The following is a 19,870-nucleotide window of genomic DNA, read 5'->3' on the forward strand; positions in this document are numbered from 1 at the left end:
GTACAGATCAAACGGTAAATTGAAGCCGCATATTTATATTCTAGAACATTCCGCAGTAAAATATTATTAATAATATTGCCAGTAGTTCTCTTATTCAAGAACATTCCCTCTCGCGCTTTCCAGAGATTAAAAATTACAACGAATCGTCCTACTTGTGGCGCTACCTTTGTTGTGCAGCTTCAAAAAAGTTCGCTGCGACAACACCGAAAGAGCAAGAAAAGTGTACATCCAATATTATCAACAACAGGGTTATATAGAACATTCTCCGTCTTTATAATTATGAATCTCCTTAAATTATCGTCACAGTATTCAAAAAGACAAAAAACATAATTTTATATAGTGGAAACTGAAAATTTCCTATTTGTGTGTGTGGGGGGGATGGAGGGGGCTCAAGCACCCTGATCCCCACCTTGGATACATGCTATTGACAATAACAGGGTTACAGAACATTCTCCGTCTTGTCTTTATAATTATGTATCTCCTTAAATTATCGTCACATTATTCAAGAAGACAAAAACATAATTTTATGCAGTGTAAACTGAAAAATTTCCTGAAGGGGCGGTTCGAGCCCTCTGATCCGCACCTTGGATACATGCTATTAACAATAATGTTATAGAACATTCTCCGTCTTGCCTCTATAATTATTACTCTCAAATTATCATCATATTATTCAAGCACCAATAACCTAATGTTATCTAACGAAATCTGAAAAATTTCCTGAAGGGGGCTCGAGCCCCCTGATCCCCACCTTGGATACGTGCTATTAACAGTAACAGGGTTACAAAACATTCTCAGTCTTTCCTCGATAATTATTTATCTCCTTAAATTATCGTCATTTTATTTTATTTCACACCACAAGGAACCAAAAACCTCATTTTATCTAGTGTAAACTGAAAACTTTCGGGTGGGGGCTCGAGCCCCCTAAGCCCCCCCGGTTACGTGCTTGTACCTACCTCAATCGGGCTCGAGAAGCATCGTACGTAAATGCATAGTATTTTGACATTTACCCAACAGATGTCTCTCTCTTAGACAAAATAACCTTGCTGATCCGCACACTTCGAGAAGGGCATCAATTTGCAATGCTAAAGAGACTGATCCTATGTTTTGGGGAAATGCACCTATTGAATGAGCTAGGAGTTCGAAAAAGAGATCCTGTAAATTTATTTATTTCAGAGTAAGAATCGCGTAAATTTGTGCGTTCGTGTATAATACTAAACTCAATTACATGTTAGTGCAAGAAATGTTTGTATTTAACCAGTGCGAAGTACGAGAATTTGTGAACCCAGCTGATTGGTAATGTTCATTACATGGATGTCGAACGTGTAACTGCTAATATTCCTTTATTTAACACGAAAGAATAATGTTGATTGCTATTTGTATATACGCCAATCACATTTAAAAGGTAAGAGCCAATCAGAATCAGCCTCCCACGTACTATTTTTTTTTTTTTTTGTATTTTATTGATATTGGTACGAGCCCTTCGGCTGTGCGTATCTTACAATATTGTTACATAAACACCCCGACCTTAAACATGCACCCCATTTATCATACATTCAGAAACATTTATAAACAGAAACATTTGGTAAATAATTATATACTATGTACATATATAAATAGCAATGTGGTCCTCTTCTTACATTTGAGATTGTTTATTTTCACAACACTACATTACACGTTCCACCTATGCTTGAGCTCCTGCTGTTCCGTACCCTTCACTTTCATGGACTCCTTGCAGCATATTCCTGCGCTCCCTCCAAACTGCATGTAAATAGGAGCCCAGGGCTTTGATATTTACATTCGTTATACCACTCCTCTCCTCCCTACATATATCCTGGATGGTCTGCTCAATGCTGTCCCTTGCACTGTCCCCCCATTTGCGTTGTCTGAGGGGTGCCGACCAAACACACTCGTGTAGGATGTGAGCCCTCGTCTCCTCTTCGCCGCATAACGTGCAGATGGCACGACCGTCCGGCCTCTTGAGTTTGTGTCGCCTCCACCCCCCTAGCAGGAACCAGGCGAATCCACTTCTTTGCTGGTACGTAGACGTATCAATGTATCGTTTTCTCCCTCATTCCACCCACATCCCTGGCGGTTGTGCGGCGACGAGCGTTACCTTCTCCCTACATTCTGCCATGATGTCTTGCCTGCTACTGTCCACCAACCTTTCCCTTATGATTTGCACTTGACCGAAGATGGCAGTACTACGAATGTGGTACACTTCGATATATGGAGTTTTCGATAATTGAGGTCTCTTTGTTATATGCGCTCTTTATGGTAGGCAACCTAAAGTGACAAGACGCGAGGTGCTGACGACACGTGACATCAGTTCTGGAAGAACTTCTGCCTTCTTAGAAGATACGCCACTGAACATTTGGTAACAAGTGTGACTTCGACACGATGTTGCGCAACACAATTCTCGCCTGACTTCCGAGCCGAGGTGATGCAGTAATTTGGCCTCCCAAGATATTCTTCCCAATCCCACATGTGTCGTACATGAACCCAGAGTAAAAAAGATTGGAGGCAATACACAGCAACCAGTGCAAGGAATTTCAAGAAAATGTGCAATTTGCATTCAGTATGCGTGCAACACCAATCAGGACAATTTGGACATGCAGAGCCTGCAATGTACCATTCTGCCTAAGGAAGGGAAAAAAGGTTTTCTGATGTTTCACTCAAATTAAAGTATCACAAGAAATGCATGCAATAAAGCAAGTGATTAAGTAAAAGATTTTAGATAAAATCATGTTGTAAACATTACATACTATTCTTTACCAAAAACTTAAATGTGTGTATTAAGTGGACTGTGGTTAGCATAGGTAACCACATTGTAATTGTTAATAACTATGAAAATAATAAAAATAAAGAAAAAGTCCAAACGCAAAATTTAATTATTTCCCAATATCTTACATATAATCAATGTTGCAAATGAATATCTTGCAAAAACATTTCATGCCCCAAAGAGTTCAGGCACCCTATAGTTCCTGAATAGTATCAGTTAACGCTTACAACGGAACGAAACCGTTCCAAGGGCACATTTTCCCAATTATTACAATAAGGCTGTGTCTTAGCGCAAAGTCAAGTTCACCAGGAATCTAGACCACAGGACAGGGCACGCCAAGTTGCAGGCTTGGTCACGTGACAAGTGGACTCGTTGTTCATTTGCTTGAAATCGCGGAGGTAGAAAGCCAGCAAATTGTTGGTTGCAGTTCTTGTAATGTGTGGAAGTGTATGTATAAGAACATTTGCAAATGCTGTGTGATTTCTGTGGTGAAAAACAAGTGTTTAAAACGTGGAAAACCAACGTATTTATATTAGTATTACACAATTAGGTAAACAGACTATAGCTATAAAAATAGAGATATAACAGCGCATATTCATTACGTAGCTTACCTTTAGTTAAGATCGGAATAATTTACATAAAACCAAGTGCTCTGGCAATGAAATTAATGTGAAATAGATGAATAATTGAATATTTATCGAATAACAAAAATGATGTCACATGTAGTTGGAGAAAAGTAAGTTTTTTGATTAAAAAAAGTTCAGAGAAAATTAATAACCATCGATTATGCAACAAATGCTAATATTTTCATTACTTAATTTTAGTACTTGGCAAGTCTTTCGAGGGGTCCGGACCCCTCCTGTCCCTCAAAGGTAGTGTTGCCCACGAGACGAGACTTTGGCCTGTCTCGTCTCGTGGAAATGCTGTGAAATGCTGTCTCGTCTCGAAAATATTCGTTTGTCTCGGGACACATGATCAATCTCGTCTCGAATTTTTAAAAGCCTGTCCCGTCTCGTCCCGTGGGCAACACTACTCAAAGCCGTATGATCCCAATATAATCCTTGCTTCCAATAAGTTAAGGAGGAAATTATACAACAACGTCTAAACGAATATTTTCATTTCAGGGGGGGTTCCTGACCCCCTGGACCCCCTTCCCTAAATACCTCCTTGTCACAAAATAGCTCTATGTTAAGAAAAACCCGATGTCAATTCTTTCTCAAGAAAAATATCACCACAAATGTCAAGTTCTTGGCAAAGAATGACGTCAGTGTGAGCTCATTCATTCCTTGAAGTCTTTACTCGAGCCGTGCGAGATATTTCAGCCTCCGTACGTAATCTGCTGGAGGATATTATCAATTGTTTTGCTGACAACTGGGACATTGCAATGGGGGAAAGCAGGAAAGTCCATTTCCTGGCGTCCCTACAAAGGCACCGATGCGTTTAGTCACCCAGGGCATCCCCTGCACAAGGCATCTGAGATTATGTCAGTGTTCCTGTAGTGGCCCTACATTTGGACGCAGGAATAAGGAAACTTAAATGCCTCTCTCTCGAGTTAAGAATTCCTGGTACCGAGACTATAGTGTACACCCAACGGCGAAAGAAACAGTAAGCAAATTATCCACCACCATTTTCATACGATCTGTATTACACAATGCGATGACAATGAATTGTAATAATGACGTCAATAAGCAGAGAACAATGCCTGCTTCGAACCAACATAGTTTCATTCCTTAAAACAACACAGGATGTAGAATAAAAAAGTAATAAGGATATTGGTGGACAATTTGCCTACCATTATCTTTGCCGTTGACTGTACAAATCGAACCGACACATGAGACTCTCTGTTTTGTTGTAGGCTCTGGTACAAAAATTTACCTAAATCAAATCCACGTTATAGATCTACCACGTGGATATCTGCGTCATAATATAAAATATGTCATATATTTTGATTATAGTAATTTCAAAATCAGATTAGTGGCAGTTGTGAGCCCGTATAGCGTGGTTGCATCAGGACACTTTTTTTTTCTAGGATTCGTGGCGTCGAAACGAGGCGTCAAATAGAAAACGTCATTAATAAAACTCTTTGTGACATATGGCACATAGTAGGCCTAACTTTAGAAAAACATCTCTGTAAAATAATAATAATAATTATCACTAATATATACACGCTGATTCATAAGTGATGGTCCACAATGTGTGAATAAAAAGACGCACCAGACGAAGCAAGTAAGTGTAAACATGGATAGATACATAAGACATTAACAATGTTAGGTTGTTTTATCAGTAGCCTTACTTGAACTACATATTGAAATTGTCTATTGAATCAGTTGAGCGTAGTGTTTCTAAGCTGTATTGTATTCATAAGAAGACAAATTATGCTACTTCCGCATTCCCTTGACTGTAAGTTCAAGATCACAATTACAGACAACTCCGGATTGTTTTATAACTTATGAATTGCAAATTATAAACATGAGAAATTAAAAACTACATGCTTCAAGCTGTTGGTACCTACAATGGCGTAATGAAATTCGTATTGATCAGCAAACCTGCCTCTAGCCGAAGTAAACAGTACGCAGAGGTGTGGCGTGCATGTAGCCGGTGTTACCGCAGGTAACAGCAAAATGTAAAGAATTAAAAAGTTGTTCCAATAAAATGACAACATTGTTAAATACGTTAATGAACCTGCAGCCGACAGAAGCGAAGAGGGAAGCCGTTCCGCTACCCTGAAGAGGCAACAAGGGAGAAGAGGGCGCCAATGCAAGAAAAGAGCGGGGAAGGACTTTGGGTAGGGTGACCAGAAACACACCAGGGGGGCCTGCCCCCCAACTTATAAAAATACTAAAAAAATAACACATGATTAAGTTCAGTTACTACATTTTTGTTATGAAGCCATACCGCAAATCTTGACGTTTGGCATGATGGCATGTGCGCCGCAATAGCGGGTCTTAGACGATTTTGTTAATGTGTACACTTTGAAGAAAGAGAAACGTAAAATGACTTTGTGTTGAGTCAACAGTTACTGCTGAGGCATCAAATGAACTTTTCAATGTAATTTTTCTAAAATTTCTGAAGCTTACTATTGTACCGTAACTTTTTAAAGTAATACGAGTATTGTATCAATAAAAATTTAATGAAATGCAAAATGCAATAATCGCACTGTTTTGCTTCTTTTAAAACTGACAACCAATATACTAATTAATATTTGTTTACTCAAGCGAGGAAATTTAACATTTTCAAATCTAAAAGGCCTAAAACTCAGTGTTTTTAAGTAGTTGTTTTTTTAATTTCCGGGGGAAGGCCTCCGGACCCCTTATAAACTAGGGGATATTCAATAACCCTCAGGTGCATCATATGCTTCTCCCAGAGTCTTCCCCCCCAAAGGAAAAGCTCAAACTCGGCCCATTCGCTTTAACTTATTTCCAAAACCGAATTTAAATTTTAGGTAGTTTAGATTGGGTCAAGAAATATGATTTTAATGCCAGGAACATTTCTAGCACTCTTTCAACAGCAGGAGAAAGTGACAGCCAAATTACACTTTGACCTCATATTAATTTCTTCCATCCTTTAAAAGCTGGATATATTCTTGCGAGAGCATTGTTGAATTTACGCTTTCGCTTCGTTGTTTCATAAAAGTAAATATTACTTAATAATCAAAATTCTCACTACGCGTTTCTGTATCGCATGTGTATGACTCGAAAATGAACTGGCCGCCCTCTGTGGCGGAGTGGTTAGCACACAATGCCAGAGGTCCCGTGTTCGAATCCCAGCCTGGACATGGGTGTTTCTAGTGAGTGTCCCTTCATGAAAATCATCATATCATAGCTCATCCTCATCTTCGCGATTAGTCAAAAGTGGCAAAAAAGTGAATTAAAATAAACCATATCAGTCAATCGAAAACGAACTGCTCAGATAATATGTGTTATAAAAATCTCAGATGCGAAGCAACGATTTAGAATAATACGAACGAATGACTAGGGATGTGCAGGACAGAACTTTTTTTTCGTCTGGACGGGAATTTTTTTTTAAATCCAGACGTTCAGGACGGGAAAAATTCACAATTTCCAGACAAAGCCGAGAAATTTTCAGCTGTGGAAATCACGAATTTTGCACGTCACGTTTTTGCCCCCTGAAATTTCTGATTTCCGAAGAGTGTCAAGACACTTTCAATGCAGAAAACATCAAGAATTAACCAATTTTAAAAATGACCATTTGGAGTTTCCCCGACTGCTCGAGGTCCCGAAAAGTCTGGAAATCATTTCGGGACTGGAAGTTTTTTTTTTACCGATCCCTGTACTGACTTTTCTGGATCCTGCACATCCCTACTAATGACAGTCGGGAAAGTATTAGTGTTCAGCTCCCAGATGCTAGGTGAGCATTGATCGAATACTTAATGCGCCCCATTAAGTATCCTATTTACAACAAAATTTCTCTTCTCTTCTATTATCAACTATGGAAGAAGATAAATAGTATGCAAAAAACAACAACAGATGGCAGTCTTGAGGCAAGAGTGGTCTTTTCCCCATAAAACACTAGAATGTTTCTTATATTAGGTTTCTTCCTAGGTGAGAAATTGTTCGAACTTGAAAGAAAGAGTATGAAAAGTTCTCTTCACACATCAGCAACTGATACGCAGTATAATTTTATTTTACTTCCACAGCGCCCTTTGCAAAGTTATCACCTTTCGCCATGTTGTTTACATACATTATGTAATCTATGTGTATAAAATAGTCTACGTGTAGAATGTATACTATCGTTGTTTACGCGTAGACGCGCATCACTGGTGTCCTCATAAGATTTGGCAACGTCGGAGGGACATTTGGTGGCCACGCCCTCGTCAAAATTCTGAGGATAGAGCATAGTTAATCCGCCGCTACTGAAAGTAGTGCGCCCCGGATGACAGTTTACTGGAAGTCGTCTAATTGAAGTGTACGGGAACTACATTATGCGAGACAGAAGACAATGAATGCAGGGTTGTTACAGGTCCAGGAATTTGAAATAAATTCAATTCAGGTCCAGGAGAGAAAATCAGCAAGCGTAAATGGGTTATGGACCGTAAAGAACCTTTTTATCTGTAAAGTATTTCAATTCGGTCCAGTAACCTTTTTCCGGATGAATTTAAATTCGGTCCAGGAAACTTTTTTCCAGAATGAATTTCAATTCGGTCCAGGAACCTTTTTTCAATGAAACAATACGCAACTTGGACCGAATTTAAATTGTGCGAGAAAAAAGGATCTGGTCCTGCAGTGGAACCCAATAGAACCCTTTAGAATTTATGGGTTCGTGGACTTTTAACCTTTAACTTGTGAGGTGCGATCTCACAGACTGCTTGGGGGTTCTGGACTTTTCAGATTATCGCCTTTCGTTCAAGCTATAAGCCACCTTCCGTCTACCTTACGCAATAGTGTCCTTGGCCCAGTGTTGCCAACAGCACGAGAGAAAAACAGGCTAAATCGCACCCAAAATGGAGCTAAAATTCACATCCAGGGGGCTAGATTTACAAATCTTGGGTGTTTTGGTGCGAAATTTCTGCAACTCAAGAACCACAACTAATAAACTGTCAAGATGAAGGGCATACGCTCAATTACAAGGGTTGGATAAAAAGTAATGGCAACACTGCTGTCCCGTGAAAGGGGTGAGTCACAGCGCCACAAGCGTTTCGTGGTTGATAAAGGAATGTCAGACCAGTGATGCCAAAAGCAGGGAAATTTCCCTCGGCACAGGGAAATTTGACGGTGAAAAGGGAAAAGGGAAATTTTATGAAAAATAGCTAAAAAACAGGGAAATTTAAACTCACATTTTCGTTTAATTCTTTTAAAAAGTTCGAAAATATTAGTCGTTTTCACGTTCAGAACACACAACGGCGCTTATGGAGAAACCGCACAGTGTTGCCAATACAGCGCTAGCTCATGTCGCCGGGAAATGATGAGCTTCCTTCACAATGTAGGTGTTACATATTTTATATATATAATGATAATTATATGTAATTATTAATATTAATATTATACTGTGAACATTACAGTTCATTAGCATGTCATTTTCCCCATTAGATTTAATTTAATACACAGGCACATTTAATATTCAATGGCCTTTCTCTGTAATTATTTCATAGAATAACATTGAGATATGGTAATGTGTTACATATATATATATATATATATATATATATATATAAATTCATTATTGTCTATGAATTTATGTGTACGTTGGAAACTGAAAGGTGATCTTCATTTCAGTATTAATGTCGACAGTAATGTAAACAAAAACAACGTGAATTTGCGACAGCACTAATGTTGCTCACATCAGCAGCATTGGAAATAATTGTCAATTATTAAATTAAAGTAATTGCAATTCTATTATAACAAACTGAATGAAGGTAATATTTTTACTGAATGGAAATAAAATAACAACTCGAAAACTTGGTGGTGATTAGCCAGAATGCTGCGGTGAGTCGGCTCAAAATGGCCAGACAACGTCCCCTTACTTCGCGCGCGGTTCGGGTTAAAAAGAAACTCCAAATGCATGGAAGTAATATTTCTGGGAACCTTTGAGTGGTTATAAAAAATAATTTCATTATTTTCTTCACAACTTTGTCGCTGGAAGTTTTTACTTGGAATTACAGAACAAAAAATGGCCAGCGACGATATTTTCTACTGCACCAATATAAACAATCTCCACATACTTTATTTAAATATTTTTTAATGCGAATATGCTTTAAAGTATTGATACATTCTGAGCACCACCATCACCTATGACAATTAGAAAACCGTGTCAATTTTTTTCATAATGAATGCTTCAATCTTACGGCATGTTTCAACGTTAGGAATGAAAACAATGTAAAAATTTTGTTTTCACAGAAAATTTGAGTTTTTAATTTATCTAAAAATATGTAAACAAGTTACCACTTTTTTGTGCTCACCATCGTATTCTCTACAAAATTTCCTGCAAAACTGCAGGTACCGATTTTACGTAAGCTAAATTTGTAAATCGAGAAATTTCACAACAGCGCGCTCGTATTTCCCATAAGAAAAGCATTGTCCATAAGAGCCCATTGTGTCTTCTGAACGTGAAAACGACTATAGAAAGGCCTCGAGGCACGAGTCGCGCTGCACCTGGAAATAATTTGGGACGCGATTTTGAACTTCTTTCCTTGTTCCCCATCCATCATTTCAGAACGTGTCTTAGTGGCTGTGTGTGTGACTTTGTGTGTCCTGTGTCGTTGCAAGGAGAACGGAAGAGGTGACTGATAGTAAGCTACCTGCAACTCCCAAAAAGGTTAGAAAACGTCGTGGGGGATTTATCTGCGGATGAAAAGATATCTGGGAAACATGTGAAAAAATTTCGTATTGAGTGACTGCCCATTACTTCACACTTTTATGATTTTCATAAATATTTAATAATAATAATAAAGTTTGTTCCTCAGGCAAAACAGGCGTCAAAAGAAAAATTTTAACAGCAGGCCCCTAGCTAAGCTTTGACAATGGGTGGGTTTTAAAGTCCGACAATCATTGCGCCGCAGACGATTTTTTTTTTTTTGTTTGGGGATTTTTTCAATACATTGGTGCTTTATTTTAAAATTCAAATGTTTATTTTAGGATAATTACATTATGAAACTATGATCAGTTTCTAGTATTTTATTCAATGGTGGGTTTGAACCCACTAAACCCCCTTATATAAGGTCCTGATTAACAGTTATAGTAATACAAAGATACAGCTTCAGATGTGTTTTGAAAATCGAGGGAAATTTAGGTCAAAAAAGGGAAAATTTACACTGGTAAAAGGGAAATTCTGCATTCGGAGATTGGCAACACTGTGTCAGACGAGGAAGTACAGTGAGTGGGAGCGATTGTATGTTATTCAGTCAAAAACAGCAGTGCTCTGAAGCAGAGGACGAGAGTGCAAGCGCCCTAACAATACGTTTAGGCGAGAAGAACAACGTCTCTCAGGCAGACGGTCAACGCAGCCTACTTCTGCACCTTCTTGCAACACCACCTTCGTCTCGCATTAAGAAGGAAGCGACGGCACGGTGTCCCATCATCCTGCTTGACAATGCAAGGTGTCACACTGCGAACAATGTGACGGCGCTCCTGCAAAACTGGTAGTGGGAGGTACTGGAACATCCGCCGTATTCACCGGTGTGAGACCGTGTGATTACGACCTTTTTGCCAAAATGAAGGAACCACTGGGCGGGAAGCACTACGACACGCGCGAAGCCATCATACGTGCTATAGGGCGATCACTGCGGGGCATCGCCAGAGATGGACGCGCTGACGGTGTACGACGCCTTCCATACGTGTGGCAGAAGGTCGTAGAGATGAGGGGCGATTACTTTGAAGGAATGTAACACGTGCTCCTCTGCCAATACAGTCAAGTAGCAATTATACCAGTGTTGCCATTACTTTTTATCCAACCCTTGTAAATTAAATTTTCTTGTCTTAAATAATTTATTTCCCCCCGTAAATTGTGGTGCAGTAAATTACACAAAAGCATTACACATTTTCGGCATATTCCTCCTTCATATATATGCACACGCACACTCACACACGGCCGCACACACGAACTAGTCTCTGGTCGAGCCTCACTGTTACGAACGATTCGTCGATTCCGCACCGCATTTCTATGAACTTTCAAGGACCAGATGCAATACAACTGAACAAAGATTCGCATTTTCTGGAATCGACGCTATCCGTAATTCGCCTCGGCCTACACGGCATATCAAAACCAGAAACAAGGGGATAAAGTGACAATGTGCACTTGCTACCTGCTCCCCAAGAGGGGTCGCAGGACGAGCTTGCAGGTGCAGAGGAGGGTCGGTTTAGTGAATTCTTCTTCTTTGCAGTTTAGGCCTACTTTACTGAAAATACCAAAAAAACATTTCATTACTGAAAGGGCTGGATTTGTAGCAAGATTTCTCTCTGTAGGGTTAAAAAGCCCTTTCGGGCTTTTGCTGAATTTTGGGGCTGAGTACGTACTCAAAAGGGCCAACTTGGCAACACTGCCTTGGCCCTCCTCACAGCATGAGTTTCTCGCCAGCTTATCGCGCGTGAGGAGTGGAGCTGTGTTTATTGCCAAATGTGGTCTGCCTGACGTACCACACAAGGAGCGTTATGGCGAGTGACGCACAGTTCTTTATTACAAAATGAAAAACGAAAAATATTTTTGAACACTTTTTGCTTTCTGTAGTTAAATTGCACTTACTAGTTGCTAAATATGTCGTAAAAGGTTATTTTTTGTGTATATTTGTGTATTTTTTTGACAGTACGACAAGTGAAATGGATATGTTGACATTTATAATAATTTTTGTAGATGAATAAACTAATGAATATAGTAGCTATATAACTTACGTTCTGGCACTAATTGCTGTCAAATCAGTCACTAATAACCATAATGTATTATTCTTCAATGCCAGAAAGTTAAATTGGTAATTTATGTTGAGGCAGGGGTGAAAAAATTCAGAGCGGTCTGACAGACGTACCTCACAAAGTCTACCCAGTATGAGGACCTCACAAGTTAAGGGTTAACAACCCTGAATGAATGTACTGTTCGAAAGTGATTCATCACTTGTTAAAGCAACGAGATGGAATGAATGATTCCGTCAAAACAACAACAAATTGCACCACGAATCAAGTAGACTATCACGTGGTTTGCATTGCAGTACCGGGAAAGCATGACTCAGATTAGAAGTTTAATGCAAGAACAGAATCTGTGACGTTACCATAAGGAACTACTAGAACCGTATTCAATCAAGAGGCAAGACTCGAAAGTAGTTGTCCTTGCACACGCGTCTTTCATGGGCCAGTGTTGAAAGCACGCGTTGTACTGCCTGGTTTGAAAGCTAGCGCTGCAAACAGGAAGCCTGCTCTCTGATAACATCTGAAGTTAATCTGAAAGCTGAACAGCAAAGCGAATTGTATGATTTGATTTGTGCTTCACAGGACTTTTTATAAATTTGACAGGCTGCCGGTAAGTTCTGAAACAAATGCCTATTTGTATGTTAAGTATATAGCAATTTGGTAAGAGAAGCATGGCCGTAGGTAGGAACATTTTTTCGGGGGGGTGTTCATTCACTCCCATGGGAGTCGCCAGAAATTTGAATAATAGTAATAATAACAAGAATTATACAATAATAATTAAAATTTCATAATAAAAATTTTATTCCACAATAATAATAATAATAATAATAATTATTATTATTGTTATATTGTTGAGGGGGCTCACTCAATCCAGCAGATGAGGGAATATACAGCACAAGGTGTTTTTTTTCCTTTACGTTTCATACAGTGTGTACTGAAATGCACAATTATTATACTTTGTTATTAAATTTTAGATACCTTGAAGAAAAGTTTTAAAAGTTAGATGGAAATTTTTGTCATAACGTTTTTGTAGTATGACCTTAAAATTTAATTTTTGGAATTTTGAAAAAAGTGGAACCAGTTATTCTTTTTTTAAATTTAGCCTGGTACATGGATTGTAACCTCAATCGCGAACGTAATGCTCTAAGAAACTGGAGATCCTAGGTTTGAACTCCTATCAAGGGGGATTTTCGAATTTATCGAACAGGGAATGTAAAAGTTGGAAAGGGAATCATAAGTGAATTTTCAGTCTATATTCCTTGTGACGCAGGAACAACATTGGAAAGAGGACAGCATAAGTGAAAATGGAGGGGTCGCCGTCGGGCTGCGATTCCGAGAATAAATCCTGCTTCACTCAAGTTTCAGAATTCCAAATGTATGAAAATTCTAGTTTGATCGTTTCAACATTATCTCCTTGTATTTTGTGATGCTTCGAAAAAAAACATTGAAAATGAGACAGATTTTGGTTTCTGAACTTCCATTAATCCAACATGTCAGAAGCTTCGGGGGGGGGGGGGGGTTGAACCCTAGAAAACCCCCCATTAAATACGGCCATGAAGAGAAGAATGAATCAAGCCATGATTGAGCATTTCATTTGGAAACTTTCGTCTGTGTTCGTTTTGACATAGAGTGAAGGTTTTTTCTTACTGTTACACAGGCCCGTAGCTAGAATTGATCTCGGGGGGGGGGGCCTCACAGGTTATCAGGGGGCTTTTTAAACCAAGTCTAATTCTCAAAAGTTTAACAGTGTGAAATGAAGGTAAATTGTGTGTGTGGGGGGAGGGGGTCATTAAGTTACATAAAATTTAGAAATATACAAAAACTACATTTTTCTATATCTTTTAAAACATCGCTTGAAGTTTTAATTGACTGCTACTGAAATCATCCCTTACTACACACTCCATACTACTTTTTATGATACAGATATTTACATATATCACACAAGGAAAAATGCACAATATTCAATCATAGTGCCTACAGTACATTCCACCCCCGGCCGAAGCAATGAAACTCCCCTTCGTTCCCGAAACTTGAGATCTGTTGACATTTGACCGAGATACGGAGGGAATTTGCATGATGACATCAAAGTCGCAGATTTTTTTGTCTAAACGGAGCAGCGAAGGTACAGATAAAGAATGTAATAGCTGCTGTTCATGTTATGTGAATTTATCCTTCACCAAAGTTGTGAGCAAAATAATATCAGCTGTCTACATTTTCACTCTTCACTGAAAACAAGTTATACAAAATAGTGTTACCTAATGTCAAGGGGTCTGACGGCAGCCCCCCTGGCCCCTGCCTGGCTACGGGCCTGCTGTTATATAAAGTTTAACTAACTAACTCCCTAGCCTTCTTAAACCCGAAGGTTCATGGCTGCAGCAACACAGGCCTTCCATCTTTCCCTATCTTGAGCAAGTTCTATATACTCTTTTCCATCCCTACCGATTTCCCTTAGGTCCATCTCAACGTTGTCCATCCATCTTCGTCTTGGCCTTCCTACAGGTCTCTTACCATCAGGTTTCCCAATAAGAATCCTGTAAACTCCTCTTTCCTCTCCCATTCGTGCCACATGGCCTGCCCACCTAAGTCTTCTGGATTTAATTATTCTAATAATATCTGGACATGAATACAAATTATGTAGTTCTAAATTATGTAACCTTCTCCACTCACCTGTCTCCTCATCCCTTTTAGGTCCAAATATTTTCCTAAGGATCTTATTTTCAAATACTCTCAATTTATGTTCCTCTTTCAATGTAAGGGACCAAGTTTCACATCCATATAATACTACAGGCAAAATTACTGTTTTGTATATTTTAACTTTTAGTTTCTTAGATATTAAACGAGAAGACAAAAGTTTATGAAGAGAGAAGTAACATGCATTTCCTGAATTAATCCTACTTTTTATTTCCTCTTTAATATAATTTTCATTTGTTAATATTACTCCTAAATATTTGAATTTGGAAACTGGTTCAAACGAGTTGTTATCAATAATTAGATTTTGATTATTACCTAACACTCGGTTTCGGCCTGTAAGCATATATTTAGTTTTCTCTTTGTTAACTTCCAAACCTATCTCTTTAGCAGTTTTGAAAAATATTTTAGCATTATTCTTAATTGTATTCACATCATCCCCCAGTAAGTCTACATCATCTGCATATGCTAACAACTGAGTCACACCATTTAATTTTAGTCCTTCTTTAGTTTCTTTTACCTTCCTAACAGCATATTCTAAGGCAAAATTAAAGAGCAATGGAGATAATGCATCTCCTTGTTTTAACCCATCATGAATTGTAAATTTGTCAGACATATTAATACCCACACGAATTTTACTTTCTGTTTCACTGGTGCATACTTTTATCATACTAACAAGCTTCTTAGGTATTCCAAACTCTACTAATATATAAAGTTTAGGTACGTAAAATTACACTACTATCAATTTCCGACAGTAACAAGACAAAATTACTGTAAATTATCTTGCATCGATTCCATATTGTATGCCACTCAGTCTAATTGTGATTTATTTGTTCTTGCCTTGAAAATTGTAAAATTACAACTGTGCACGTGTGGACTAGAGTACGCGTCAAATCTCCTGCATATGGCCTTGAAAGGCTGAACAGCACCAGCGAATCACAGACGTGCGGCGTTGCCTAGTTCCGTGCTCTCCGCGACAAGGCGTTTCGCTCAAACACGCTGTCTCTTTTCCGTGTAAGACATGGCACCGCTGCAGTGCGCTGCTATTGGCTATCGCCATATGCAGGAGATGTGACGCGCACTCTAGTGCTGCATCGAGACCTTTTTGCTTGATCGTCTAATAGTTCGCACGGATGACGCTAGATGGCTTACGGAATGAACAGTTTCTTCGCTCGAGCGAATAACACTCGAACATTCAAACGACCGATACGACCAGTAGTTCACCGCAGTTTGTCTCAAATATGTATTGTGAAGTGGTATACGCAGTGAAATTGAAACTTAAGTGAATATAGTCATCATCTCTATGTTAAAATGTGATTGTCTATCTTACCAATACATAGAAATATATGAAAATGAATAGATGATTATGGGCTGAAATTACCAGGACGGATTTTGACATATATTTGTACGATTATTGTGCCACTGAAATGATATTTGATATTCTATATATTCGAGCGAATTATGCTCGAGCGTGGGAGATTCGATCGAGTATTTTCGAGCGAAAGTGGTCCAATGCAGTACTCTAGTGTGGACTGTGGATCTATTCCGATTACTTTACGTCCCTTTTCTACCACTTGGGTTGATGGTGACGATGAGGATGAATGAAGAAATTATGAAAGTATGATGAAACCGATAAATAAAATGCAATATTTGTTCGAACTGCCGAACCAACAACCTTCGGCGCGTGAAACAGATAGGGAGCGCTTGAAAAGCTTCGAACTTCATCGGCCTATCTTAAAATAGGAAGTTACGTCATAAGTTTGCTTCCTTATGTTCCAGTACATAGACACATATCACGTGACTATTGCAAAGCGGCGGCGCTTTCGTGTACTATTTGCCTGAGAAATATCGATTCCGCAGCGTTGTCAACTGACTAGTTCAAAATATTCCCATTTGATATTTAAAAAATTCTGAGTACATAGACGGAGAGGGTCAGTCAACTCCCCCTGAAAATTGGAGCTGCTCATTTGATTAAAGAAATAAAGTAAACAACTTACATTTATGGTAGTAGATGAAGGATGTACATGGCAGTTATTTGGTTTTAGTGGATTCATACGGGGGCGGTCTTGTAAAAATTGATACGACAACGAGACCGCTACAAACAGGCACGTATCCAGAAATTCTTTTCGGGGGGACTAAACATAATTTTTGTACAGGGGTATAGAAAGAACCTCGCAAGGTTTAAGGTCGATGGTGGCGATTCAGTTCCAAAACGATGGGGGGGGGGGGGGCGCAAGAAAAGTTTACTTTCTCTTGGTAGACAAAGGTTAGCATTAAAAAGCCATAGTGCGGGGCGAGAAATGGAGAGCAGCTGTCTCCTAAATCTGCCACTGTTTAAGCTACTGTTTTCTTTCTTTTTTTCTTCTTTCAGAACGTGATATCGGGACATTTTTTATCACTCTATTCCTCTGTTGCAATGTACGAACGTTGTGTTTGTGCCGAAACGATCTCAGTATGTGTATGTGTGTCCGTTTAACGAAACTGTTATGCAATGGACAATCCATTAGAATGTGTTCTCCCAGGTTTGGATATGATCCTTTATTTATGGTGTTGTCGCCTGCCTTCGAAACGTAACCGTAACAAAAATCCTAATTTTCCATCATTGTGACTTGGATCTTCAAGATTTAGGAAGAATTCAGACCGAAGGCACACACACGTAAACATAAACTTTTCACACCGTAGCGGCACGACAGGCTGCACAAGCCTGTGTTCGATTTTTAAAACCCTCAAGCGACACGTATAGCTTGTAGCTTCGGTGTGAAACCTGGTGGGGCAATCTCATTGTCACCTTGAAACGGCAGCTCGTGTTGACCACAGAAGAAAAATATCTTGTCAACCGGTGGGAATGTCCTTTAGTTTTATTCTATCTCCTTTTTCTGTGCTTGTTAATTAAACAGGCAACATCTTACGGTTGCGCATACACAAGAGATGTGCTATGCAGAAATTTTAGCGGAAAATGTAGGCTCCACCAGGCATACCGTGCCATTGCTCTACAGAGACAGCAAAAGATTAAACGAAGCCAAGGGTGACTCGGTAGCTCACTTGGTAAAACAAAGAATGGCAAGGTATATGCCAGAGACCCTGGTTTTGAGTCATGGTCGAGCTTGCTTTTTCCGCTAAAATTCCCACATATGCAACATCTTGCTTTCGCTTCTCGACATTTATAACATTTTCGACCTTCATAGCTGCCCTTTTGTGGTAGTTAGTGTTTGAGTGTTTTTCCAAAACAGTTGACTTAAAAATCATTTTTAACCCACGAAACTCTGGGACTGCATACACGAAACTTGGTCCGGTCACTAATAAATCGTCACTCAAAACTTAGATTTTCAGTTTTTATATATGTAGTATATATAAAATGATGCTCCAATGCCCATTACTGCTGTAATATTTACTTTAGAGACCTTCAATCTCTTCTGCTCATGACCCGAAACTAGCACTACACTGTCGGCAATGTTTTCAGCTTTGGACCCGAACTTGTACTAATAGCGGTAGACTTCAGCACTTTCCAGGAAAATGTGTCACTAGTCCTCTTCGCCCCCTTCCCCCCCCCCCCCGAATCTCTACATCTTGTAAAACTGTCAATGGACACTGACTGATCACTAATCGACTGTCACACTTACTCGTGAAGTCTTATTGAATTATTATGTTGTACAGACCAACTGTGAAATTGAATCCGCGTATTTATATCCATATTATATTCTGGAATGTTCCGCACTCTTTTTGTAGTAATGCAACGAATCGCCCGACTCCATGGCGCTACCTTGAACAGTGCTTTGTTGTGCAACTTCCAAATGCTGACAAATCTTTAAATAATGCTCAAGTTCGTTGCGACAACACCGAAAGAGCAAGAAAAGTTTACATACAATATTATCAATAACAGGGTTATTCTTCAGGGTTCTAGAACATTTTTCGCCTTTCCTCGATAATTATATTTCTCCTTAAATTATAATCACAATATTTTATTTCACACACACAAGCCAAAAACCTCATTTTATCTAGTGTAAATCGAAAAATTTCGAAGGGGGCTCGAGCCCCCTGAGCTCCCCCACTGGATACGTGCCTGGCTACAAACCTCTGTGAAATCGAGACTCTCGTTCGAAAGTGGCGGAGTAGTAATCACAGCTCGCTGCGACGCTAAGGGTCCCGGGTTCGAACCTGCCCGGGCAAGGGTGTTCTTCGCGAGTGTCCCTTCATCAAGTTCATCATATCATTATTATCCTCATCGTCACGATTAGCCAAAGGTAAAGAAAAGCTACGCTAAACAACAAAAATGAAATCAACCGTTCGAAAGTGTGATTTGACAAATTAACCTAATCCAGTTTATTTAGGCCTATTATCTGATTTCTTGAAACATGACTACACATGTTTTTCTTTCTATTTTGTTTATTTTACGTGACTTTTCCCTCCTGGGTTATTCGCGACGATGAGGATGAATTGCTGAGAAACATGATGGGATAACACAATGATACACCACAGCCATGAGTTAATTATGGTGGGGTATTAGTGCTGTATGAGGAGGGGGTAGAATATTGTCGGAAGGGGGAAGTCACATTTAGATACCCCTAAGTAACTACAAGAAATGCATATTGAGTGCTGTAACTGAGCTTCCTATGGAAAACACACTAATAGCAATGGTATGTCTCGAGAATTCAGTAAATTCCAAATGGTTATGTTTAAAAGTAGTTAATTCTCGATGCTTTCTGCACTGTAAGTTTCTGAAACATCTCCGAAATGGTTAGTTACGCTCTCTGCCAGAAATTCCACCTGCCTTTAAAATGCATATCTATGAAATATATTCTTAAATGTAATAGCATGCTAAAGTATAGAATGTCTTCATTTTTTTTAAAGAAAGCAATTTCCAAAAAAATGGTAAAATGATGTATTTCAAAATTGTGGTCTAAATATGGGCTACTAGTGGCAATATCACAAAAAGCAATTAAAATTTTTAAAAAAACTGTCATTTATCGATAAAACATTATGAAATTCATATTTATGAATAACCTGTTGTTTTGAAAATCACGCGGAATGGTAAAAATCGAAATTAAGAAAAAAA

At 39.0% G+C, this 19,870-nt stretch overlaps 1 protein-coding gene across 2 annotated transcripts in view; it reads left to right on the forward strand.

Annotated features, from left to right (window-relative positions):
• Positions 1 to 19,870, forward strand: part of LOC145981355 (putative sodium-dependent multivitamin transporter) — a 133,250-nt gene that overhangs the window by 16,089 nt on the left and 97,291 nt on the right. Inside the window, exon 1 of one of the 2 annotated variants that reach the window (XM_083114585.1) lies at positions 12,617 to 12,739. The exons of the other annotated variant lie outside the window; for it this stretch is intronic. The gene's annotated coding sequence lies outside the window, so the exon portion shown is untranslated. Of the gene's footprint in view, positions 1 to 12,616; positions 12,740 to 19,870 lie in introns of those variants that run through there. 2 annotated transcript variants of the gene reach the window in all.

The sequence above is a fragment of the Lepisma saccharinum genome, chromosome 29 (assembly GCF_977018435.1).
Source record: "Lepisma saccharinum chromosome 29, izLepSacc3.1, whole genome shotgun sequence".
Classification (NCBI taxonomy): domain Eukaryota; kingdom Metazoa; phylum Arthropoda; class Insecta; order Zygentoma; family Lepismatidae; genus Lepisma; species Lepisma saccharinum.